The sequence below is a fragment of the Syngnathus floridae genome, chromosome 3 (assembly GCF_059516105.1).
Source record: "Syngnathus floridae isolate MCC-2025c chromosome 3, RoL_Sflo_1.0, whole genome shotgun sequence".
NCBI classification, from domain to species: Eukaryota; Metazoa; Chordata; class Actinopteri; order Syngnathiformes; family Syngnathidae; genus Syngnathus; species Syngnathus floridae.
This window is the reverse complement of record NC_142415.1, coordinates 22,295,344-22,322,472: the sequence shown is the minus strand read 5'-3', so window position 1 is coordinate 22,322,472 and position 27,129 is coordinate 22,295,344. Positions and strand designations below refer to the sequence as shown.

At 44.2% G+C, this 27,129-nt stretch overlaps 2 long non-coding RNA genes across 4 annotated transcripts in view; one reads left to right on the top strand and one right to left on the bottom strand.

The window, feature by feature from the left end:
- The window catches only part of LOC148401152 (uncharacterized), a 67,686-nt gene that overhangs the window by 26,869 nt on the left and 13,688 nt on the right, over positions 1-27,129 (bottom strand). Inside the window, exon 5 of one of the 3 annotated variants that reach the window (XR_015857422.1) lies at positions 6,606-6,944. The exons of the other annotated variants lie outside the window; for them this stretch is intronic. This is a non-coding gene — a long non-coding RNA (uncharacterized LOC148401152). Of the gene's footprint in view, positions 1-6,605; positions 6,945-27,129 lie in introns of those variants that run through there. 3 annotated transcript variants of the gene reach the window in all.
- Positions 4,652-7,493, top strand: LOC148401153 (uncharacterized). The gene is made up of 4 exons (XR_015857425.1): positions 4,652-4,684; positions 6,274-6,357; positions 6,672-6,802; positions 6,884-7,493. It is a non-coding gene; the product is annotated as an uncharacterized LOC148401153 (long non-coding RNA).

Sequence of the window (27,129 nt, the reverse complement as noted above, 5' to 3'; positions counted from 1 at the left end):
AACTTTCTTTTTTATTAATGGCAGTATTAAATTCCATCACCATTTCCCCCCGCTAATCCTCCCCACAGCGGAATGGCCAAAGAATGTGTCCACATTTGATATATTTGTTTAAAAGTTAGCGCTTCAGGCAGCTCGCTCAAACTATTTGTCATGTGCCTGTGTGAGTGTGTGTGTGCTCTAAAAATACACAAAATGAACAAAAGTGTTTGGACAATCACTGAATGAAACCACCGACACACAGGAAAGCAGGGGTGGGCAACTTCAATGTTGGAAGGAGGGCTATAATTGTCCGTTAGTGCTGCTGGGGGCCATAAAATGACCAGGTAGTTCCTCATTTGATGCATGACAAAATTGTCATGTTAATATGTGTTCTTGAAAAATGTCATTTCCGATCATCAGTGTTAGTTGTCGTCAGCTTGAGTGGAGGTGGGCAGAGGGGTGGAACAGGAGCGATTTTGAAGAAGGAATTACAGGTTAAATGGCTTAAGGCTATCTGGTCGGCCATCTTGGTACAGGGGAGTGCTCTGGTGTGCTGTGCTGTAACGTGTCTATGAGTCAAACTGAACGCATTTTTTTGGGAAATTCAATAAGGTTTACAAAATAAAGCCACTTGAAAATCAGTTGTGTTGCGCAATCTAGAGTTCTTTTATAGCCCGTCCTTCATTGAGTGTAATTTTATGAGTGATCGGCACCAGCTCTGTCTCAAAATGGCTGCCTTGTGGCGACATTGCTTCAGATTGGCTCAGAGCGCTCGTAAACCATCTAGTTTTTATATATATCTAGCTATGGTTTTCCTGATTGTGGATGGCCAGACTGGGAAAAGCACCTCTGGCATGATATTTGCACAAAACAACCCACCACACACACCCATTTTCTTCACAACCACTTCCAGACCCCACAACCAAACATCACTGGTGACATTTATCATTTCAGTAGCGAGGCACACGGAGGCATATATTTGAACGAACCTTTCTTACAAATAGCAAAACAGAAAAGAGCACCTATCTAATTTGCAGCCCTGCTCTTTTTGATTACGACTCGACATCACTGGCTCAGTGGTAGACAAAGCATAGTAGACAATTGCAAATAAGATACAGGAAAGTGTAGCGTGTAGAGTATCTTAGCTTTAATTAGTCTTTCTTTGTGGGCCTGTGGGGACGTGTGCGTTAGTCTACAAATGGCCTACATTTGCAGAAATTAAATGATGAGCTTAGAAAAAGCAGCTAACACTATAAAAGCCTCGGCGTACTTTAAGATAATGCAGCTTTCATTTACCACTCTGTGAAATGTCTTCCGTTCATATTGAATATGGACTTTCATGCTAGCTCGCGCGTCTTTTGTTCCCGCTGTATACTTCGAATCCGTGCCGCCTCTAACGCGCTCTTTTGACATCTTATTTTGTTCTTCATCCCTGAACGCCTCAGAAAGCAATTTGGGCGCCATCATGGCGGCCGAATGAAGCGACGGAAGGACAATACGTCGCTTCTCATTAGCGCTAACGGGCCCACCGTGATGGAGGAGAACGAAGAGGCCGACGCCACTCAACACGCCGGCCCAGGGACTGCAGATTGGCTCGCCCCGGAGGTCAAAAGCACTCTGGATGCTAAACGTTCACGCGCAAATAAAAAGGCACACGCGCTGATTGCGCACAAACACATTCACAAAACAGATACAAAGACACGACAGCACACAAACACACATAAGGACACACACCTGGGCACATGAATGCAGACACAAAGATGAAGACATTTACACACACACACACTCATACACACTGCTAACTGCGGATATTTCCGAGCAGAGTTTGCTCCTGCAGTGACGGGCGCCAGATTGACAGGTAAGCCGTGTCTCTGTTTACAGCTGTGTGCCCTCCCTGGGCTGCAAATCCCACGTTGTCCTTGACCCTCCAGGGCTCCAGCTGAGCCGCATACATTCGGATTAAATGTTGTCATAATAAAAAAAAAAAAAAAAAGGACCCCCGAGGGAGCCACTTTTGTTTTCCATCGTCAAATGGTGTGGCTAAAAGTTATGATAGATTTGAATTTAATTTCTAATTAGTAAGGATTTTACTATTTTTAGAGGTGTAAAAAAACACCATGTGAAGGTAATTGCATGTCTGTTTCTTAAATTTCTTTCAAAAAACATTTTTCCGGTAATTTATTTCAACATTTCCACACTTTGCGTTAAAGCGTTACAATTGTCTTATTGTGTGTACCTGGCCTTAGTCTGAACCCGAGGGGGGGGAAAAAAAACAACAAACTACTTCCATGCCTCCGATGTGTTTTTAAAAGTAAAAATAAAAAAAACAGCAGTCCATTTTACAACTTCCTCTCCCCCTCTCTGATGCCCATGACATTCCTCCATTTTCCGGAACATAATGTCATGTTCTGCAAAGTGCTGCATCTGTTCTGCTTGAGGCGTGCTTTTCTATTGACTTGTACAAAATGAAAGTTATGCAACATGGCAGCAGTTCTGGTTCCAATGCGGGAACACGGCGTGTCTAAAGACTTCTTATTAGCGAGAGGCTGTGAGCTGTAGAGCAGCTTCTGTTGCTGTGATGGTCATGCACACGTTTTGGATCTTTGAATTGAGTGATGGTGGCGGAGAGCAAAGAAATAGAAGCCGCACTAAAAAGGTTTCTAAACGGCGTTAAAGTACAACTCCTGTTTAAATGAAGCTCCTCAATTCACGTCTTCGTTCCGATGAAGCGGTTCACCCTATCTATTTTTCTGTATCTCTTCGCTCTGCTCTCATTTCTGTTAAAAAGGCGTGTGGTCTTGTGTATGACATTGGCATGTGTCATCAGTGAGTCCCGCCTCGTGACCAGCGCACTCCAAAACCCCTCTCATTTACATTTAGAGTGATCCATGTGTCGCGGGGTGCTCCGTTCCACTCGAAGCCCATCCCGGCGGCCTCTTCTCGGCCTCCCACTCCAGCTGATGGTAAAAACAATTGTTGTGCGCTAATTTTCCGGCGTGGTCGAAAGTCCCTAAGTATTCTTAGAAGAAAAAAAAAAAAAAAATCTCAGCGCGGGGAAAAGCGGTGAAATTTAACGTTGGTATTCTATGAATTTTAAAAGCGAGCCACGAGAGGGAAGGCGCTGTAGTTTTAAGCCCACTCCAAGATGGAGAGGCAGAAAATGAAAATCGAAAAGAAGTGTCAGAGGGTCAAATACTGCTGGCAAGTATGCCACTCGAAGCTTAAAAGATCCGAGATACGTTCCTTGGTAAACGTAAACAAATACTGGGTTAACATGCAGAGTTAATTAAGATTTTTATGATTCTATTTTATCATATTTGATTTCATATGATATTTCATGTATTTATTTATATTTTATTATCATTTATTGTTATGAAGATTTATTATGAGATTTTCTTTACAAGTTATTCACAAATACATTGTAAACTATAAGCAATGGGCTTTAAGTCGAGCTCTATCATGATGTCATAGCCACACTTAATGCTAATCGGTAAATATTAGCATGTTTGTGCGCAGTGTAATTACTTTTCCACATGGACCACCGTGAGAAATGTCTCTGCTCACTGAAACTTCCCCCCCAAAACTTTATGGTGCTTTTCATACTCAATTTCAGTGAATGTAATAAAAAAAATGAATCGAAGCAGAAAATATTACAGCATTTGTCCCTCCACTTTCATTAGCCACAAATAAACCTTGGCTCAATTGCATTACGGAGGCTGCCATCAATAAAAATGCATTAATGAGCAGACAAGTAACCATCAGTGCATGCCTTGTGGTGCTTTAAGGAACATTTAAAAGCGCTCAGAATCACATTGCACCAAAGGGTCAAGATCCATCACCTCCTCGTGGGAGCGCCGCTTTTGTCTTTCAAACTCGTTTTAAAGGGGCGGCGCACTAATGACACTTTCATTGTTGAGCTAACTTTCAGGGCTCGCCGCAAATCAAGCGCTCTCGTTTGCACTAATTACACCTCTAAGAGATAATAACTGTATTTATCGTCAGAGGTGATCGTGTTTGGTTATTTATCAAATACTGTGCTGTGATTGCAAAAATCCATTTCCGAGAGTCGCAAATTAATTTGCTTGGCGCCCGAGGGACGACAGTCAACTGCGGCACCTTACTTAATGTGCGTAAATTGATTTTTCTAAAATACATCACAGGAGCAAAAACACAAAAGATCATGAACAGACTGGGTTTCTATTAAGCATCAATCCAAACACAATGAGCAAACAATGGATGAATACGTCATTCATCTATCCATCTATCCATTCATCCATCCATTCATTCATTCATTCATTCATTCCCCTCTCTCGCTCTCTCTTGCTCTCTCTCTCACGCGCACGCACGCACGCACGCACACACACACGTACACAAAGACACGCACACAACTACCAACTTACATCTACACACAAACAAACACCCACGCACACAGACACACACACACACACACACACACAACTCTAAACCCACGGACACATAGACGCTATGGGTGTGCCTGGCAAGGATCTGCGGAGCTTTGAGAGCCCAGCGTGACGACATTTGATATTCATAGAAGAGAAGAGGAAGAGAAACAACAGCAGGGGCGCTGCCTTACGCGTGATATTACATTGTAATTATGATTTGGATGAAGGCGGCGAGGGAGCACTACAAATTCATGAACACTCGCGCACACGCAGGGATAGAGGCACGCGGTGTGAACGAAAAGGTAATGAAGCGCTCTTGCTGGCAGTCGGTGGGCCCTCCAAACTTTAGAGTGCTTGCCGCAGCAATAAGATAGGATCAGGCGTGGAAAAACGGAGATGAGCTACGCTGGGCCTCACGCCGCCAAGCACACGAGGCCTTCTGATTGGTTTGTTTACGTCAATATTTTCACATGTCAGTCTGGGGACCTTTGGGAAAATATTCTTTTTTTTTCGCCAGCCATTTGTGAGGTAGAGCCGAGAAGGCTTTGTTATAAGAACGGAACGCTATGACTTGCAGAGATCTTTTCTAGCTTCATGCGGCGTATTAAATATACACTCCCAGGTCGCAGAGTCCATTTTGGACTTGGTGGAGGAAATGATGAAATGTGCACTCCAAAGACAGACAAATGCTCTTCTCCAGCAATAAATTCAAGCAAAATATTCCATACCGTATGATATATAAACATATCTGTAAATGTCAACTAAACTATTTTCACTATTCATATATCACCTAATTTTACTCAATATATTTTCTATATAAAACATGAACATAAATAGCATAAATCCGTAAATGTCAACTCAAGTTATTTTCACTACTTCTATGTCATATAATTTAACAAAATATATTTTCGATATAAAATATGAACATAAATTGTATACATTAGTTTTCACGTCGTCCTATTTCCCTCATATAGATACGCCTGATTGAATTAAATATAATTCCAGCGTGATATAAGAATCAGATCCTATACCAGGGGATCGTCCACGTTGGACTTTTGACCGCAATAACAAAGAAATGAGCACGTCATATCATAATCCATTTCCAGTACATTCTTCCGGGATCTCCCAACAAGATTAGTAGCGATATTGTTAGGTGGGAGACGGCGAGATGCAGCTCTCTCTTTGCCTTATATCAAAGACAAGTAGTATTGATTCACTTTGAGGCTGTAAAAAGTATTTGTCTTAAGAGCTGACATTTAATAATCTCTACCTAATCCGTGTTTTGCTGCCGAGTCGTCGCTCATTTGACTGCCGGAGGCAAGGGAGACGTCTTTTCAAACCTCAGCTGGCCCATGGCCGTACATTCAAAAACACAAAAGGGGGTTCTCTAAATACAAAATAGATTGTACGTGGAAATCCGACGGAATTGAAGAAAAATTCCAAACACATTACTTAGCAAGAAAAAAACATTCACGATATGCTAACAGCTAACAACACGTGCGCATAATAAATGCCACAAATGGCTTCTGCTAATGCTAGCCGGTTAATATGGCTAACTGAACCACAACCATAAGGACTATTATACAATTACTGAAAGGCTCGAGCACAGATCAGGTACTTTTTGTCATTTATAAGGCAAATAAGCTCTTAGCTGGTCTGATGGAAGGGAAAAAAAAAAAAAAAATCAGGTTTAAGAGGCAGCGTATGTGGAGCGACGCTTTGGGCTAGCATGGCCTCATTGTTGCCACGCTACGGAAAAGCCCCGTGACGACCTGGTGGGATATATTCCAGCCACTGGCGTTAAGCGGATATATTTTCACGGCTCATATATGCAGTTCTATGTTGGCGTAAGAAAGATGAAGTAGCATCCATTTTTGTCTGCTTTTAGCAGTGATTGACAGTCGAGCTTTCAGCACATTCAACGGATAGTGACAGCAAAGAGAAGTTCTTCACCTCATGGAAGAACCGAAAGCAGGTGAGGATTTAAGCGCTCCAAGATACTTTTTATTCGAACAAACAACCTGTGATTAGCAAAAAGACATCCTTTTTCTCCAATCCACCACATTCATCCAACCTTTCCTGTGTATCTGAAGAATGGGGTAAAAGCATTATTTTTAGAAACACTCCCCTGGGGGGGGGGGGCTCCAAAAGAGCCATCAACACAGTAGCCGTGTTGCATGTCCTCAAAAGCATCATGGAGGAGTGGAAATATGAATATGTGACAGACACACACTCACTGCGGGGAATGTTCACACGGAGTAATTATGCAGTGTGTTTGGCTGCCTCTAGGGTGCTGGTGGAGGAGGTAGACGATGGTGTTTGGTGTTGATGGGGCGGTAGGGGTCCCTTGGATGCCAGGGTGAAAATTACACAGCCTCCTCGGTGGGTTGGGGGAGCCGGCAGACCTCATCAAGCAGCAGGTGAGCACTTTTTTGCATCTCCTCCTCCCAGGCAGTATAAATAGCGCCGTGTCACATCTCATTTGCGGCGCCGTGTTTCAGAACAACTCCTCGGAGATGCAGAGGTCCAACTCGGCTAATGGACAGAGGACGGTCCGAATCCCTGAGAGAGGACATTCATCAGGCCCATCGCGAACCCAATCAGCAATTGTTGCATTTCGAGATATATTTGGGGACATTTTACGGGAATAATGTCAAATGTGGAAAATATTTGTCTTTCCGAAAAATTTGGGCGAACGCAACATTTTAAGGCATCAAATGTTGATGAAATCTTATGTTGGGCAATTCAACGAAGTATTTTTAACTTTTGATCATGATCCTCTTATTCACCCAAAAAATAAAATAAAAATATAAAATAAAGAATAATCATAATAAAACAATAATCATAATAATAAATAATCCACCAAGTCGGTAACCTTACAGGACGACTTTAGGTAATAATACTAATTATAGAAACAAACAGAACAACTGGAAATAATCCACAAAGTCATGAATCTTGAAGTAAAGAAAAAGCCTGGCACACTTCAGACAATAAATGAATAATCCGAATGACGAGCAATAATCCACAGTCCAAAAAAAAGAGTCTACAGTTGGTGACCCCGCCGAGTCAATACGATGACACATGCAGGACAGCGAGTCAATCCGACTCGATCCTTTTAACCTCAACTTGCTCTTACTATCCAGCCAGTCCTCAGCGTGCCTCTGACCTTACAACGGAAAACTGTCACAAACTAAGTTCTCCCCGCTCGCCGGCCTGAAAAAGACATGATCAATCGAGCTGACTCTGCACTTTTTTCCGGTGTCGAGGAGTGTCAGCGTGCCATTATACATCCATCTGTCAGCGCCGAGCTACAAAGTATCGGCTTGTGGTGACAAACGCCGACGAATACGAGTGGATGTGGTCAGATCAGCATTCTGCAGCACTCACCGGTGAAGAGGTTCACATTCCCTCGACAACTTTGATTTGGACAGGTGGCGTGCGTAGATGGGCCAGTGGCTTTTTAGATGCCATCATTTATCGAAAGAGAGACTTATATGGTGGTATGCTCTCTATATGGGAAGTACAGTGGCTCCAGTGTAACTATACTGGACTTCAAACGAAATAGCATTTTAGCACATTGTAAATATTTCTTTAAAAAAGCTGTTAAATGCCATTTCTAGTTGAAATCTACAGTCAAACTAAAAATAAAACAAAGAGAATGACATGTGCGTTCAAAACAACGACCCAACTTTATATTGCTGCCACTAGCTTAATGCTAACACATAATGTCAAATGCCAATGTCAACACAAACGGTCGAGCAACACATACACAAAGTACTCGCAATACAAATCGTATTTATTCTCTGTGTAGCAGCTTACTAAATAACAGTAATAATCAAAGTATTCTTCTTCGCTTTTGTCTGCGTGACTGTATTATACTGCCCCCAGAGGCCAAGACAGGCACACCAAAAGGAGCAACACAACGAATTACGTACGCCAATTAGCCGCTACATCTACGTTATGCCGTTATGTCACAATTAATATGAGCATGTCAACTTCCGCTGTACTCTTGAGGATGTTTTTATGCGTCTGTTTTGGCTGGCAGCAGAGTCCCACCGTGTGTCGCAGTGACAATTTCGCAAGAGCAAGTTGGACGGGCAGCAGAGGCCAAACACACAAGTTAGCGGAGCTGTTAGTGGAGCTACACTGACAGCAGCTGTCCGATTCGCTTTCATCGACTCGATGCCGCGTCCAACGAGAACGTGTTTTACGACGATGGATCGTTGCGAGACAAGCTTCATTGATGGAACCGCCGAGGCCCGACTTGGCTCACCTCCAATCGCTCGGGACGGAACCTCCATTTGGCTTCAAAGTATTTAAAGTGAGAAAAATGTAAAGTGTCTTAAACAACCTTCACACTTTTCTTTCTGGTTAAATTACACCTTTCAGTGGATTTTAATGGCTGCTTGGTTTGATGTGACAGGCCTGATTCGGAGGGAAAGCTATTCATTTCAGGCAGGCCAGAGCAAGGCCTTTGTTATAATTTAATCTCAGAATTGTCAAAAGGAATGGCTGTAATCGGGAAAAATGACAAGGTAAAAGAGACGTTAACACTCTACAGTATGTTATTTTTAGTGGCGTATTTGAAGCTGGTTTTTTTTCAATATTTAAACACATTTTCTCTTGTATCTATAACTTGTTGAGTTTTTTACTTTTCCTTGGTTTGCTCACTAAAAAGTCGGAAAAAGCCAAAGAAAAAGTTCATCCTGGGCTCATAATACGGGCACCTGGTGCGGAATTGGCGCCTCCAATGCATAATGTTCCCTAATTAATGAAACAACGTGATTAATCACGTTCGGCTGCCTCTCGGTCGCACGCCAGCTGTCATCATCGATTATCGGCAGGATAAATGACCACTCCGGAGACGGCAGGAGTGCGGGATGGAGTGCGATGACTTGATGAAGAGTGATGACGGCACCAAACACGGGACATGACAGTGGGAACGTGCTGGAGATTGCATGCCTAAACCCTCAGAGCACATCATCAATTATCGTGGATAGAATGACCTGCGTTTGTGGCCTGTCCGTCGGACTGTACCACTTCAATTCTGGTGTGGGGGACAAATTTGTTTCTGAGGACAAATCAGGTACATTTTAAGATTGAAGTTGTGAATAAGTTGGATATGAAAATGAAAGCGTTTACGTTCATGTCCGCAGTTGTACATTTTCAGTGAATGAAGTCAGATATTTGCAAGAAAAAATGTATACCGCACTGACTTGCTTTTTAAGTCCCTCCTTTACTTTGTAGGATCACAAATCAGGTACATTTTAGTGTTCAAGTTATGAATAACTATAACAAAGTTTGATATAAAAATAAAAGTGTTTACGTTTATGTCCACAGTTGTAATTTTTTGGTGAATGAAGTCACATTTTCAAGAAAAAATGTATACTGCACTGACTTGCTTTTTAAGTCCCTCCTTTAGCTCGTAGCGTGATCGGCTAGCATCACGCTCACCGCTGACGCCGTCATTGACCGATCTACTTCAATTCATTACGATCATTACGGGCGCTGCCGCTGACCCTTTCCATGTTAAGCAAGATTTTAGCAGACATGACAAGAATAATGAGGTTGAAATAACAGGACATGATTAAAATGGCTGAGTAATATAGTGACCCAGGCAGTGGGCCAAAGTCAAGACCGTGTGAGTGCGTTGAGGGTGCCGCACGGACGAGCGACTTCGGGGGGGAGAGAAATTTATGCTGCACTTAAAAGAAATTACAAGTAAATAAAGAGCAGGCTGCAGTAAATAAAGCGCTTTTAAATGCACGGCTGGTTCAGACAGAGGTTACCGTGGAGATGTGAGCTTGGTAGCTGGAAGTGAGCACTAACTCAAAGGGGCTTCACCTTGTCACATTTTGACCTTGCGGGAACCAACGTTTGGATGCTCGGTAGCGTCGAGGCTCGAGGGCGTCCCGCTTAAGACGTGGTTTTATATCATCTCCTGTGACGAGCGCGTGGATTTGATTTAACGCCGAAGCATCAAAGAGTTGTGTCCGCGCTTAGGTGATATTAGTCCCAATACTCGTTGAAAAAAACGGCAGGTGGTGTTGAGAGGAATACAGCTTGTGTTTTAAAATATTTACTGAACATTTATTCATTAGAAAAATGTCACAGGACACCATTAATCAAACAATTCACTTACCGTATTTCTCGGAACCTAAGGCGCACCGTATATTTAACACAACATCACAGAGCGGGTCTATCTTTGGTGTTTTATATCTATTTGAGCAAAATGATGGCGTATATCGCTTTCTTTTGTTCAAATAACACAGGGCGGGGCTAGTTTCTCCAAATGGGTGTTTGAAAACAAAATGGCCGAATTCCTCTTCAATTTCGTGCATGGGTTCTTGAGAGTCTCAGTCCTATCAGCGTAATGCCCCGGTGTGTTTCTGTCCAATCGTCCGTCATATGACTTGATTGAATCGGCCTAGCGCAGACGACCGTGTCATCGTGGCCGAGCGCTGACAGGCCGGAAGCGTACTTGGCCGTCCCTAACGGCGAACATGCCGCAACGCATCATTAAGTGCGGCGACGGGGGCCAGCTGAACATAAGGTCATTGAACTCGGACAAGCGCATCGATTGAACGCAAAGCCTTTTGACAAACAAGCCATTCTGCCGCTTGTCAGCATATCAATGTTTGTGCCAAGCGAGTGCTTATTGATGCTATTGATCCAATAAAGTTTGGCTTGCCGCAATGGAGAGACTGACATATTGCGATTCAGTATCCAATCATTCTACGAGGTTGTTGTGGCAGAGGCGATGACATCACGTGATGGGCAAAAGGATGTCAACGAGCTCTGAGGACGTGCAAACTCGCCAGATATGTCGTGTAGAAGGCCCACGTTCAGTAAGAAGTCCAAGCTGCCGAACATGCCAATAAAGCTTTAGAATATAGACCATTCTCCACCTGCAAGTGCTCAAAGAGAAATCGCCTGCTAGCTTGTGACGCTTAGTGTGAACAGTGGGACGTGTCTCCTCTCCGGGTGAGAGGTGACAATCAACCCTGGAGGTGTTGCGCGTCTGCAGAGAAACCGTGGACCCGTGCCAGGTTTTCCATTAGGGGATCCAGCCCCCCCCCCCCACCATCCAAGGTCCTTCCGGCTTGTTCCCGAACGTCCCGTGATGAGAAAAAAAAAAAAAAATGGCGCCTGCGTCCGGCTCATCTGCAGACAGTCGGTGGCAGAGGTCTCAGACATAGGCGACCTCATCTTTGTCCCGTGTCGGAAAATTCCCGAGCAGAAAATGAGTTTTAGGGAGGGGATGTATAAAATAAATAAAGAAAGGAAAAGCACCAGCAGGCTGTTGGAGGAGCGGAGCAAAAGGTCCGCGTGAAACAAGGGTGTCGGAGTGGAAAAAGGCGTCTTTTATTCCTCTTTACAAGAGTAAATGTGACACCGCTGCCAGCGGGAGGCAGCGTCGCGGTCGACAGTAACTCCTTTGCCCTTGAGGCCCCAAACAAGCCTTCGCTGCTGTCTGGCGCTGAGAAGCGCAAATAAAACCAATACGCTGCTGCAGGTGGAGCCGTTTAGAACTAAGACAGAGCTGTAACCGAGTCCACACGCAACAAAACCAATGTGCTCTTTCAACCTAATATATTTGGGGAAAACAAAACAATACTCGGCTCGAAGAAAATACGGTTGGTTGGGAGTTTACGGAACAGGTTAGGAGGTCGATAAGTCAAAAAATCGGTTTGTCGTCATCACAATGTGTAACGGGGCTCAAACAATGAACAAAAAAAAAACTTGTACTATATACTCTTAACCCGACACTTTGGTTTCTCCTTCCTTCCTTCCTTCCTTCCTTCCTTCCTTCCTTCCTTCCTTCCTTCCTTCCTTCCTTCCTTCCTGCCTTCCTGCCTTCCTCCCTTCCTTCCTTCCTTCCTTCCTCCCTTCCTTCCTTCCTTCCTTCCTTCCTTCCTTCCTTCCTTCCTTCCTTCCTTCCTTCCTTCCTTCCTTCCTTCCTTCCTTCCCAAACACACACACATGTACGCACCAACACACACGACGGAGGAAAGTGGAGCAGGTTTTGTTGATGACTTAAGGGATGGAAGGCACACCGGGGCTCCTAATGCACCTCGTATTTAAATAATCCCCGGGTCTCCTCTATCCTTCTTGTGCCTTTGTTCACTTTGAAAACTTAGCAGCCGTACAGCCTGTAACTGCTGGTTGCGGGGGAGGTTGGGGGTGCAAGGAGAAAGGGAGAGCAAGTATGTTTTCCTCCTCACGTGGTTAAAAAAAAAAAAATCATAATGTGTGGTGAAGCCTGGAAATCATCATTTTTATTTATCTGCATTGCTGAGCATAGATCTATAGCAATGCGACTGAGGTATGTTAAAAAGGTGGATACTGCCCGTCAATAGACCAGTGACGAAACATTCCCAAGACTTCTCGTGGCAACTTGTGGCAATATCCCTCTCCATCGGAAGACTTCATGCTGTGACTATGAAATTGGTTGTCTTTCATCAAAAATAGAATCTTTTGGGCAGGGAAGGTGCCGTTTTGTCACAGCTGCTCACACCTTCTCTTGCCTGGGTGACCAATTTTGCCGCAATTATGCGGAACGGCACAAGCTGGCTATCGTAGGATTGGCAGAAAGCTACGTGTGAGAGAAGAGAGAGTGAAAGAGAGAAGGAGGGAGGGAGGGAGGGAGGGAGGGGTGTGTCCTGTCTTTAGCACGACCAGCTTTGGAGCCTTTTTTTTTTGCCATTGTAATGTGATAGAATTCCCCTGCATTGAATTATTAAGCTCTCCACTATGGGTGAGTGCGCCTCATTATAGCCTTCCCCCTTCTTCCTCCCCCATCACTACTGCAGACAGATAAGCATGACGAATCATCCCCGGGCTTCTTTTCTCGTTGCTTTCTAGCACCTGGGTCGGAGTGAATTGCAGGTCTAGATTTTAATGACTCAACTTATGTATCTTAGTTGAGTACCTTCCGATCTTATCGACGTAATTACATCTTGGGATATGTGGCGCTATTTCAGCGGCATCCAACAAAACGGGACATCGGACCACGGTGTCATTCGCGGCCCGTTGTGGAGTCGCCACCCCGAGTTAGCAAACGTCGTGTTGGCAGTTATCGGAGGCGGAGTCGTCGCTTAGCGCTGTGATTAAATCCTCACACACCGGGGCCCGATTAAAGAACACTTTTCGAGCTCGGCTTATCCAAACGTCGGGAGGGTTGAAATATGGTTGACTACTCAGGATTTGACTGATTCAAATGCAATTAAGACTCACAAATAGCATTTTCATAGAGTTGACTAAACATCACCCGAGGTGATTGGTATCTGTTTCTAATTATCTTTAAAGTGGCAGTAAAAGTGTTGAAATGAGAAGATGAACGGCTTGTTTTTGAACAGACCAGCGACTCAATACGGCAGCTGGAGAGGCGTGAATTGCCGTAATACTCCGCACGCCTCAATCGATGCCCGGCAAAATGAATATCGGGGAGTAAATCTTTCATTTTCTTGATTGATCGCCATCATTAGGAGCATTGATCAGCAGCCAGGGAAGAAAACCGGCAGAGGATCGGGCGGCTGTTGCTGTGTTTGGAGCAACAATGAGAGGCGCAATGAATCCACTTGCCCAGCCTGAACTTGTCGTTTTTAACATACCTAAGCAGACGGCTACCAAGTGTCCTACCTACTTTGTGTTTACCTATTTCACCCGAGGTACGGTACCTACTCCCATACCGTGTCGACCTACCAACTTTACTTACTGTCACTTACAATACCCACAGTTCTTAACCATGTGGCTTTACGGCTATCTACCAAAATACCAACGGACTGACCTATCGTAACTTTAATCTAACACAATACCGACCGAGCTACCTAACATACCGTCTAAGCTACCTTCTTTCCTAGGTCTACTGATCTATCTACCTTACTTTCTTAGCTACCTATTGTGTATAAAACAATAACAGGGTCCTTTGGTAGGTAGCTAGTTAGACTGGGTAACTTCAGTACCTCCCTACATTTGACCTATCTACTGTGCCTACTTTTACTTAGCTAGCTCGGTACCTTGTATCTACCTTCGATTATCTCCCTTCTAACCTACCTTCTGGCCAACTGATGTACTAGGTCGCTAGTGAGCCAGACAGACCACCATACCTAACTATATTTGTCCTGGATACCGTGCCCATTGCCAACCTTTACCTAACAAGCTAGCTACTTAGCCTAACCTTGAGGTGGCATCCTTACCTTAGATAAGGCTGTTGCTGCTTCTTCACTTAATAGGAATAATAAGAGGGGGAGCATACTGTACATAGATGTCAGGGAGAAATTTGCAGGCACCAAGGGAACATTTCCTACACCCCCGACTAAAGTAGTGTTCGTCCTTGGATGTGAGACATGGGTATAAAAATGTGGGGAAAAAGAGATTCTAACAAAGTCTTCAAGGTTAATTTACTCTTAACTCTTATTAAGCGTTGGTCTGCGGGGGCTTCATTAGGGTGACATGCAAGGTGCGGTTGCCGACCAGATTAACCTTGCACAGGAGGGATGGGGGGGATGCAAGCTTGCCTTCCATCTCTCCCCATTGAGGGTGAGTCACCATAGGAAAGCAAGTAAACGTGTGCCTGGCGAGGAAGTAAACAAGGACGAGGAGCCTGCTCGAGGAGTTGAGGGTCGACAGCTCGGCAGTAAATAACGAAACGTGCGCTATGCACAAAAGCTCTCATGACAGACCTCCACCAAGGCTTAATTTTAAAATGTAGCCAAAAGTTGAGCTCACTTTCGTATTGGCAAATATTGCATTCTTCACCGTGTAGGGTCTTGGGAAGCGTAACGGTTTGGCCCGTGCTTTACCATGACGATATGGGCTCTACGAAATAGTGACACTGTGTAGTGACAGAAATTTCTCCGATTTTGTAGAATACAAAATTAAGCAAAAGATGAGAGAAATCTAAATGAATGTTGGCTTGGACTTCAGGATTTTGAGCTACTTTTGAGGCATATTTCACCTCAGTTCATAGACGCTAGCACGACAGCTATTTCATACAGGCCGTGAATATAGTGTCACTTGAAATGGCTGACATGAAAATAGCTAAAAAAGAAAAGTAGATGTAAAGCACTAAGTCGGAATTGAGTACTTGGACCTGCAGTGTGAATCCAACCTTGCTTAAAACAGAAAGCACAAACATAACCTTGGCTAATGACCCACCCGCATGCTTCTTCACCACTTCTAAAAACATGAGAGTTGTTGATATTGAATGAATGATAAACGATTATGGGACTAATTGACTTTTTAATCCTCATCGAAGGTATTTATCTTCATGGAGTCGTGGTTTTCTGTAAACAGCAGTGTTTTTATGGGCACAATTATTTCTTCAGGAGTAATTAAAATCCGCCAGCAACAGACAAGCTTGACATTCATTTTTTTTCTTCCATGGGCTGTAAAAAAAAGATATATTAACCACTAAGGGCCTTGACCTTTTACCAACGTCTCTTTTCCGAGCTGAGCTGACTTCATTCACCACACTTTTTCCAAGATTTCTCCAAAGTGTAGAAATGATGCAACGCTTGATGATGAAATATTACGACGAGAGGGGGGGGGGGGGGGGGGGATAAGAAAGAGCGCGTAAGAACCTTTAGCATTGGCACCCCGGCATCAATCCTGCTGTGACGGCTTGCAAAAACAACACCTTCACCCACCTCCAAAAAAAAAGCTGCTGATGCTTCAAAGTGTCAACTTGAATTCACACTAATGCCTTTCGGGAATATCGGCGGATTTGGGAGCAGCTCACGATCAGATTAGTGACCCCGCCTTGGTTTATGATCCCCTGTATGAGCGATGCTGAAAGGATTTTTTTTTTTTTGCATCGTTCGTCTTGCATTCAAAATCCACGTTTGCCTGTAATAAAGGTTTGAATGATCTGCACGTTGCAGGAGGAACTTTGTTCCAGCTGCTGCTCCCGAGTCGGAGGCTAAATACTTCAAGTTATTCATCCCCTCGATTCTGTCACTCGCTAGTCCCACATCCTGTTTACTGCTTTTCCCAACCATACCGCCGATTCCGTTTTTTTTTCAGCTTTTTCTCGATTCTTGTAAGATTTGGTTGGTTCAAGTAAAAGTTCATCCTGTGACCTGCTGATGGCAAAGAGCGTGAGAGCGCGGCGGGCGTGTTCCATTCCTCGCCGATGTGTTGCGAGGTGCCGTCCGTCTCTGCTTTTGAATGTCACTTTTGTTTATTGATTTTCAAATCTGCTGTGAGAAATATTCCGCCGGGCCAAGAAGCCAAGGCAAGAGCGAGCGATCTTTGACATTCCGCCACCTTCCAGTGAGGCCTGGGCGGGAATAAAAAGCAAGTTTGTTATTCTGGGTAGAAAGGTCAGCGTCAAAGCGCTGTTTAAGATGGAACGCAGGCACAGGCCGAGAGCAAAGAAAGCCTAAAACAAAGTGCGTTGTCACTCAGCGTGTACATTTTTGGACCGATCGATGACGAAACATCGATGTGTGTTTTGCATGCCGCCGGCACGCTAATCAAATCTGTGCATGCTCCTCTCATTGATTTTTTTTACCCTGGCTCTAATTTGCCGCTTGAGATGAGGCCAGCATGCGTCCGTCCTCCCGTCCTCCTCATTTTCCCGCTCGTGGTGTTGCGGCGGACGTCTTCATGCCTGCGGGCGGCGTATCGAGCGAGAGCAAGGCAGCTCGGGCAAAGTGCTTAGCGGAGTATCGGCGGTGGTTAGATATGATGAATAATGTTCCGTGAGAGGACGCGAGCCACAAGGCCGCTCGTTTCCACCGTGGAACGGCCACTAAAGACATTTTGTCACAAAATTGTCATTGTGAAAAAAAAGGTGAAAAATAATACGATTTTATTTTTTACTGCTATAAAAAAAAAATAATAGAAATATAAAAAATCAGTCAATCCAGCTTCACTCTCTATGAAAAGTGCATATATATTATGTGATTAAAATAATTAAAAATAATTAAAAGATAATTACAAAAGAATTCAAAAATGATTTAAAAAAAAATAAAAATTAAAAAATCAATCAATCAATCCATCCATCCAGCTTCCCTCCCTATGAAAAGATCAGAAGCACGTGAATCATTTGCAAGTAAAAGCAGCAATCAAGCCATTAAGCCAACGACATGTTTTTAATGGTTTGACATGCTCAATTACAAGAAAAGGACGATCAGCCTCAGCGCAGAGCGTGACTTAGCGACAAGCAGCGAAAAATGCACTTCTTAGTCAGAGTCTGCGTGCGTCTCTGTCAGAACCTAATGATGTCTTCAGACATTGGCCGACAAATTGGCAGCATGGTGAGCGGGTTGCGAGCTCACGTGTGAAGATTGAAAAATGTCGGGGTAGGACCTGACAGGAACCCAAAGTGCCACGTTGCGGGAGCTGACACAGCAAGAGGTGACAGATTCACCAAGCTAAGAAGTGACATCAAGACGGAGGGATCCAGCCTCGCACCAGAAGAGCAAAATCCATATTTTGCCTTGAAACAAACAAAAGCTTAAACACCTCACATGTAGAATTTGGGTGTCAAGGAAAAAGTGAGTATCTTAGTCCATCTGAACTGTTCTTTCAAGTCAACTTCTCATCTTGTCCCCATGCGGACTCTTACCATTTCCACCTTCCCACTCTGCCTCCTGCCTTTACTCGTCAGTGTCAGCACCTTGCACACCTCCGGAGCTCTGCTCTCATCTTGTCATCCACCTCCCACTCCTTTCCACCTCCAACTCCTCTGCACACCTTAACTCACTGATATCTCACATGTGTTCCAATCTTCACCGAACGGCTCACAATGTCATTTGGCAGAATCAAAGTCCACAGAGATGTGACCATCAACTTGTCCGTCACCTACGCAAACAAACACTCCTTTCATGAGCGAGCTGCTAAGTGTCCACATGCTGGACATTCTGTACGGAACACACGGACATAGCAATATTGATCTTTTGTTTCTTTTGACTGTATTGATACAATTTTGCTGCAAAATGATGTCATTATGATGCACCACTACATACTGGAGCATCAATTTTATATCTTGGTATCGCCATGCAGTATTGATACGACACACAATACTAAAGTTTAAGTGTACAAATATCGCAGAGATATTGATTTTTCTTATCCATGTGTATGCTGATGAGATAAATAAATACCGTAAATTTCGGACTATAAGCCGGGGCTTTTTTCGTCAATTTTGAACCCGGAATCACGGGTTTTAGCTGGTGCAGCTTATAGTCTGGTGCGTCTTATAGTCCGAAAATTACGGTAAATTGGTGAGATGAATAATCTCAATGAAAAATAAAAAAATCTTTTTTCAATGATGAAAAATAAAAAGAAAATAATCTCAATGATGAAAAATCTCTCCCTCTCTCTCGCTCTCCCCCTCTTTCTCTTCCCCTCGCCCACCCTCCTCTCTCACCAAACTAGTTAAGTTGCTGTCACTCAAAGTGCCAATGTCTAAGGGCCACCAGAGCAAGGCGCCACGTAATATGAGACAGGGAAGTTGTAGGCTGCTGGTGGTGAGTGGGGTGAGTCGGGAGGGGGGGGGGGTAGAAATTGGGCCAGGGATGATTGCAAATTGTCTGTCTAATGGCTGCCACCCAGGAAGCCATTTCAGGTGACTTGTTATCCGTCATGAGAGCTGCCAGGATCTCTTTGCTCCTCGCTGGGCTGGCTAAGAGCTCCAGGCTACCACGGCTGACCTCGCCTCTTTAAAATGGCCACCAATTTTGGATGTGTCCCTTCTGGTCGCCACCAGCTCTTTGCGTGTGTCATCTTTACTGCTCGGTAGCTGCTGTTTCGCTAATGCGTCCATTCCATATCGCCCTAAACATCTTTTTTTCTTAATCATTTTGTCTTTTAAAGAATGCAATTTTAAATTCAGGTAGTGGCCAAGATGCGAAGCATCCAAGAATTTTCTTTTTTTGCCAGCTTGCGCTCAGCATTTTGCCGACATCATTCAAAACGCCTCAAATCTGGGCTGCCTCCCCTCTCGTTGGCACCCCACCAACCCCCGCGAGATGTTATTTCACATCTCTGTTGCTCAGCATCTATTTTCAGCGCGATAGATCATCCAAGCAATGAACGACGACGACGACTCGGACGCGACAGATTTGTGAATAAAAACCTCGCCGGCCGTTACCGAGCATGAACGGCGAGACTTTGGGGGATTCATCGAGAGCTCATCATTTGTTTTTCTTTCGGGGTGTGTTTCGGATTTCTGTGATGGAGTCAAATGTGAAAGCGGCCCCGATGACTGCGGAATCATTTGCAGGATAAGCATTGATTAATAATAGCACAGGCTGCAAATATCTTAACACCATTTTTTTTTTTTTTGCCTTCCTGAGGTTGATGAGGTCTTCATTTCTTGTAGGTTTTCCAGCCCACTTTTTCAGTCATGCACCAAAAGATAGCCAACGAGAGAGAAACCGACTGCTCTCTTTGGGACAGAGAGCTACAGCATTTTTCGGGGGTTGTTGTTCCCATCACAAGCCGAAAGGCAAAAACGCCGGCAGATCTTGACAAGACTTCAATTCACGGGTCAGGAAACACGTCAGAGTGGCGGCACGCGGGTTGAGGAGAGCACTTAGCTTGACAGCTTCCTTTTAATGCCGGCTGCCTGCGAGCCCTGAGCCACGTTGTACGCCGCACATACAGATCAACTGAGCTTTGAAGAGCAATTTCATGCCCAATGTCAATTGAATGCATGACGGAGACCTGCGAGGATTTCACCTTGACTTTCATGTAAGCAGATGATTTGTTGAAACAAGGCATATTGAGTGTAAAATTATTTGGTCTGTTTTTGAGGAAAACTTTTGCAGTGGTGTTTAAGACGCTGCAAAAAAATAATGGCAGGCTTTTTTCTATATGCTGGTACAGCCAAAGAAAATGAAACCCAACGACAATACTGGTCTATCTATGCAGTAAAAATATCAAGCGATATTTGTGAGTCTGTAAAAAAATAGAATAATAAAATTACACAGGTGGTGTCCGCCGTTGTGGGCGTGAACACAACGGCTGCATTTCTTTACAAGTTCTGTTAAAGACCATGTCTGTATCCTGACACCATTAAAGCGGTAGTGATCTTTTATTTTCATACCGATACATGCGCTTACAGTAAACTTTACCGAATGCATCTCTGAGAAATACAACAAAGCACCACCAGTAGACATCAAAGTTTGTCATCCACAAAGCTCGTAATCACCTTCCCCCAAATGTCTTGTTTTTCCCCACCGACGGCCTCACTGTCGGACTCTCGGGGGACGCCTCTGATGGCCTCGCGACTTTCCAGGATTGTTGATTGCTTCGCAGACACCCCCCCCACCCCCACCCCTTGAGATGGGCCACCTGTATCGCAGTCAAAGTGCATCCGCGACCTCTTCCCAAACACACACACACACACACACACACACACACACACACACAATGAGGCTTTCTAATGGATTTCAGGCTACACGCAGCTGGGCTCCAAACAAACCCATCAGAGCACCCCCGGATTTGTGGCTTCCATCGACCCTGGGATCCTCCCACGCAAGCTGCCTACTGCCCGTGCTACCGCGTGACATCACACACCGCCATTGTTTATCATCCGCACAAACACACACACACACACAACAGTGGATCCATGCATTGTGAGTCGTTTCATCCGAGGAAGCTTATTTACATGATTTATCAGATTGTGTTAGTGTGGCGGCGTAGTTTGCATTAGGACGTGGCTTCCTGTTGAGCTACAAAGCGGAGAAACAAGTAGGGAAGGTAGGGACGCTATGAGGAACCTTGTTTGAACATTTATTCCACATCTTTGATGTCGACGTTTGTGAACCAGCGTACTCTTTTTTTCCCCTTACTTTAGTGCAGTATAGAATAACTAGAGTGAACAAGTCTGTTCAGCATTTTAATTGTGTTGATTATTATCAAAGTCCGATGTGAGGATTTGCAGATTATTCTTTTTTTTCCTCCAATATTTTTTGTTAAATATTTTATTAGTTTCCTATATTTTACATTTTAACGGTGTTGATTATTATTAAAGTGTGATGTGTGGATTTGTAGATTTTTATTAATTTTTTTCATTGTTTTTAGATTTTTCTGTTGGGTTTATTAGTTTTACATATTTTACATTCTAATTGTGTCGATAATCATGAAAGTCCACTGTATGCCTTTGCAGATTTTTATTAAAAAAATTGGAAATGTTTTAAAATCTTTGTTGTTAATGCAGATTACTATTAAAAAAATTGAAATGTTTTTAAATATTTGTTGTTAATTTTATTAGTATTTATTAGTTTTACTTATTTCACATTTTAATTGTGTAGATTATCATAAAAGTCTGATGTGTGGATTTGCAGATTTTTACTTATTTTTTTAAAAATATTGCCATGAGTTTGTTTCAATGTCGTGTTTGGATGCCGCTTTGTCAATTTTATCAAACGTTGCAATATGACTGTGTTGTCCGCATCCATACCTAATGTCCAGCAACTGAACATTGAATTCTTCCAGGTCTATACACTATTGGCTCTCCTGTCACTGGCCCGTGGCCAAACATAAAACCGTTTGCGAGCGCTCGACCCGCCAGGCCGGCGTGTCCTCGCTCGGCAAGGTCTCGTCTCTTTTGTCTTCCAGAAGTCACGGGCTATCGATTGGCCCGAGGTGTCTCTGGAGTCGGCTTGCTGCGCTAGCGTATTGGCAGCGTTCTCAACAATGGAGGCGAAATTGTTCCCTGTGACTTTCCTGAGCAGCGGGGAGCCTCTCTGACTTTTCAGCTGATAAGCTCGGAAGGCTCGACAAGGGCATCTCTCTCTCTCTTGCTCGTTCAAGAGTTGAAGTTTTATTGGTGGGACGGCGTGTCCTGTGAGTTCTCGGGATATCTTGTAATATGCCGCCCCGCAGCAGGAGGTCAGCGCCGTAATGGGCGGCAAATGGACTGAAGGGAACACCCTGTTTTATTTGGAAAAAAAATTCAGAGCGGCACAGTAAGAATTTGGCCGAGCATCCGTTTTCTTCCACTCGTGTTGTGAGATGGAGCCAATCCCATCTGACTTTGAGAAAACAACGGCATCCACGCTTCCTTTCTCGAGTGCGCTCCTCCGTTCGTTTCCCAACGTGACACTTGGAAGATGACAGCAAAGAGAGAGAGAAATCCTCGCAGATAATATTCCACTCATTTCTTTCCTCTCCTATTAACGCGTCTTCATCTCGCCAACGTCGCTCGCGGGCTGCCCGAGGCAGGGAGAGAAAAAAAAAAACGGAATAAGTGAAAAGTCTAAATTGCTCTATCGGGAAAAATTATGCATCATCCCTACCTCCTAAAAAAATCTTGTTTCCATTCAGCTAAAGCAGGGCTTTTGTCCAAGAGACCACCATTATAACCAACAATTGTTTTCCATTTCCAATTTTGCAAACCACGTGTAATACCGCCACGAACCACTAGTAGGACCGCCGGTTGACAATCCTTGATCAAAAACATATTTTAGAAATCCTCATAAATCCAGCCAAAATGGCTGCCTCCGCAGCATAAGTTCTGCGTTCTTTTTTTTCTACCTGTCATGGCGAATATCGTTGCCGGATTCCATTTTTCCTGTGACTTTCATATTTCGATTATTTACTAAAGTAGGTTTTTGTTTTGAATTGTCCGCGACACAGGAGCGGCGAACGGGTGCGGGATGCGAGTCATTTTATTTCACGTATTGCGGTGATTTGAAAAGAAAAAGACACAGCCCTCCTCGCAGCCTGCCAACATCTCGCCCGAAGTTATTTTCCGAGCCGCAATGTGGGATCACCATAGAAACAAATGCGAGGCTCAAGGTAAACGTGCGAAGGGAGACAATTTTCTCGTGTTCTCAGCCAAGGAGCCTCCTTCAGAGGCAGTTGTTTGTCGTCCTCACGTCGACAAGCGGGCTTGCATTGTAATTGCGGCATAAGCGGGAAGCGGGAACGTCGTCTCCAAACTGATTGACCTACATCGCTCTCAGAACTCCCGTTGATCCAACGTGCTGTTTTCCTCGCTTTGTGATTGTGAAAACAACAGCGTGAAGGATGTTTAAAAATCAACATAAAGAGGGGAAAAACACAACACTCAAAGGTCAAAGGTCAAAGTGGCCATTTAAACTTTTTTACTGAAACCGCAAATAATTTTGATATATTAAATTTCAGCTCACGTAAGGACAGATTATCGTGAAAATGATCGTTTCTTTTCCATCCACGATGATTCACCTATGTGTCAAACCGCCAGCGTAGCGCCAACTACTGGTGAGGAGGACTCATGTCAGTTCCTCAACAAGGGTCTCAAACCTTCCAAAGATAACTTTAAAACCCTAATTGGGTCTTTCCCCATCGTGAAACAAAGAACAAGCTGGTTCTCGCGGTCCTTTTCTTTCATCATGCTCGACTGCATCTATTTCCATCAACTCAATGCTCGAACGCAAATTTGATTTTATGACTGACACTTCCATCTAAAAAGACAAAAAACTCATAGCAACATGTGAGGAGTGCAAAAACATGGAGGACAGACATTTTCAGCTCATTTTGAGCTAAAAGCATGTTGAGTTTTTACACCGGTGCACCTGCAGTGTAGAAGATGAGCTTTTTTGGAGAAGTCTCGATAGCTTTTCCCTGCCAGAGGCTCCCGGGTGGGACTGCCTGGTATTTGAATAGACTTCAACTCGGCGGGGGTTTTAGACTGCAAATCATTACCGCAACAGTCCGGTTGGGCAAGTGCTTGATTCTTTTTCTCTGCCTTTTTTGAAAAAGAGACAAAGAAGCTTCAGAAACCTGGCTGGAGAACATATTTTAAAACACTAAACCTTCCACAAAACCTTCATTTGAAACCCTCGCTCAGCGGTCCCCAACCAGCGGGCCGCGGACTGGTACCGGTCCGTGGGTCACTTGGTATCGGGCCGCCAAGCCGCACAGAAAAAAAAACCCCATATATATATATTTTTATCGACGATCAATTAATTCAGGTCAAGACGCTCATCCTGGTCACGTGACACGTTTATATATTTGAAGTCAAGTGGCCAATGGAGTAAAAGACAAAAAGCTAAAACGCCCGCTGAGATTTCAAGTTGCGTTTTGACACTTTTGAAAAGTGATCAGCGGCACTCTCACGATGCCATAATTACGGTCATCATGTGTGTATTTTAAATGTGCGCCACATCCATAATGGATGAGCGCTGTTTACCGGCAGCTCAGGTGTGTTGTAGGTAATAAGCGGCGACCCAATTACAGTCTGCAGCCTTCATTTGTGAAGCGACCGTAATTGGCCGGCCTTGGTAATTCAGAATTCATCATGCACCAAAACCACCGGATGCGAGCTTTCCAATGTATGTAGTATGTTTTGTTCCAGAACAGCCACTAACATTACCATGGCTTGAATTGTCACTTTAAAAACCAAATCCTGTCTTGAAACCTCACAAAGTAACCTGAATCCTTGAATTCCTAACCCTGAATCAAGCCCCTCCAGTGAAACCCCAACCCTTGCCTGAAAACTTTGGTATGACCCGGCCGCTCAGGGTTTGAACCCACAACCTTCCAGTCTCAGGGCGGACACTCTACTACTAGGCCACTGAGCTTCTACCACGAATTAGCTCCAAATGACGATTGTCCGTCAGCTTCAAATAGGCCGACGATCCGAGTAGCGGGCCAAACGTCCTGCTTCAAACTAATTTATCTGCCTCCGTAACAAGAGACCCGTAGCTAATATTCCGAGGGGTGTTGTTAAAATTAGGGACGAGCGGATGGCGGCAAAGAGCCACAGAGGTGATTTGAGAGCAGCTAATTAGGGAGAATGATGGCCTTTTGCTGGAGAAACACATATAGTCGCTGTCCCCGCGGCCGAGGTGCTGACGCAATGGCCACGCAGGAACAGGACAGACGGACCGTCAGCTGGAAAAGGTACAACAGTAGTTGCAGGCGGGTTTTCGATAGGACTTGAAATTGAATGAAAACATAGTGTTATGAGCGATACTGTCCGTATTGATCCAAGACACAGGGTCAGTATCGCCGATAGCGATTGAATACGGCGTTTTCCGGACGATAAGGCACACCGGACTATAAAGCGCAGTGTCGGCTTTTGAGAAAATTTTAGGGTTTTAGGTGCGCCTTATAGTCCGGAAAATACGGTAATTAACAGCCATGCTAATATGATAAATTTGCCATTGATTGGAATCTAAGTAAATATAGACGGTGTATGCTAGTGTTGCGAAATACTTCCGGATTTTGGATCGATAGAACTGGTCGGATCGAATGACCCGGATTAAATAAACATGATATGGGCCTGCCGTTTTCTTTTATAGTTTTGAAAATTGGTGTGTTTGATTTGAAATGTTCCACAGTTGCGTTTTCACTCTCCTGTTCCTTGCGTACAGTTTGTTTTTCAGCTGAATGAGTGGTGTTGTTGGCAAAGGTTCTGGCCTCCCGCTTTAAAATGCTTCTTGTAATCCAGGCAGCAGCTTTCCTCTATGCTGCAGTAGAAGTAATTACCCCTGTGGAAATGATTTAGCCCTGACTGCTTGTCACGTCAATTTCTCCTCTGAGGGTTTTTTTTTGTAGTGCAAAAAAAGAAAAAAAAAGTCGAATTTGAGCTGCCAGAGCCACATGAGTGCTTTTGAAATGCGAGTGTTGGCTGATTTACAAATGACAGGAAACGGTGTAAAAGTCGGCGACCAATCAATAAACACTGGGTCCGTTACAATTTGTTTGACAACACTGGTCACTCCCCCCCCCAAAAAAAAAAAAAAATTGAGATGAGGAAAAAAATAATTTCATCAATTTCAGGACCTCGCTATAACAACAAAATGTGGAAAAAGTGAAGTACTCGTATGCTCTGAATACTGAAATCATATCGACGTATAGTTTATAGTTGTTATTCTGGTGAGTACACAATTCACTACTTTGTGATGGAGCATAAAATGGACAACGTACACACACACACACACGCACAGTGTCGGTCTGGATAACTGCACAGGCGCAGAGTCTATTTGGCCAAATATGAAAGCTTCATCCGCTTCATTTGACAACTGGATGCCCGTGGTGTGGAGAGTAATTGCTCATATTAGGCCAGAGTGTCTCTCCGTCTCTCCTCGAAATCATTTCCTCTCATCCAGGCCCAGCCGCAGAATCCTTAGTCCACGTCTTCTTGTGTTTTATTTTTCATTTTTAAATAAGGCAGACCGAGCGGAGGCCTCAGTGTGTTTGTCGTGTCGTGATGAAGATGATTTAGAGCTCAGTGACCTCCGGTCCTCATGTTTGTACGGAAAAGACAATTTTTGAAATGAGTCCATTTCAGATACACACACAATCTACTTAGAGAAAGATTTTCCTTGATTTGTAAAAGATAAACACATTGTGTGTAATTAGCAATTTCTCGCCGCTTGCTAATATCCAAGACAGACCGCCGCTACCTCCTCACAGTCAGCCAATCAACACTCCGTCCCTCATCGAATAAAACGGCGGGTTAACACCAATGTTCCGCTAAGTGGCTCTAATCCGGCGCCGTTAGTCCATCAGTGTCTCTTAATGCTGTAGCAATGTCAAATTGGGCCACCGCAGGCTCGCCGGGATCTGATTGGATTTGCCATCAGTCCAAACAGGTGTTTTCCTGCCATCTCCAGAGGCGAGCGTTTGTCTGACTCACCCGTGGCTATTTACAAAACATCCCTCCGGCACAGCACAGCACAGCACAGCACAGCACCAGCGCCACCTCTCATTAATCAGCGACAAAGCCGTATTTAAGTGCTTGTTGTCCTGACCTATCGCTGACTGACGCTGGCATTTAAGAAATAGCAGCAGAGAGCCA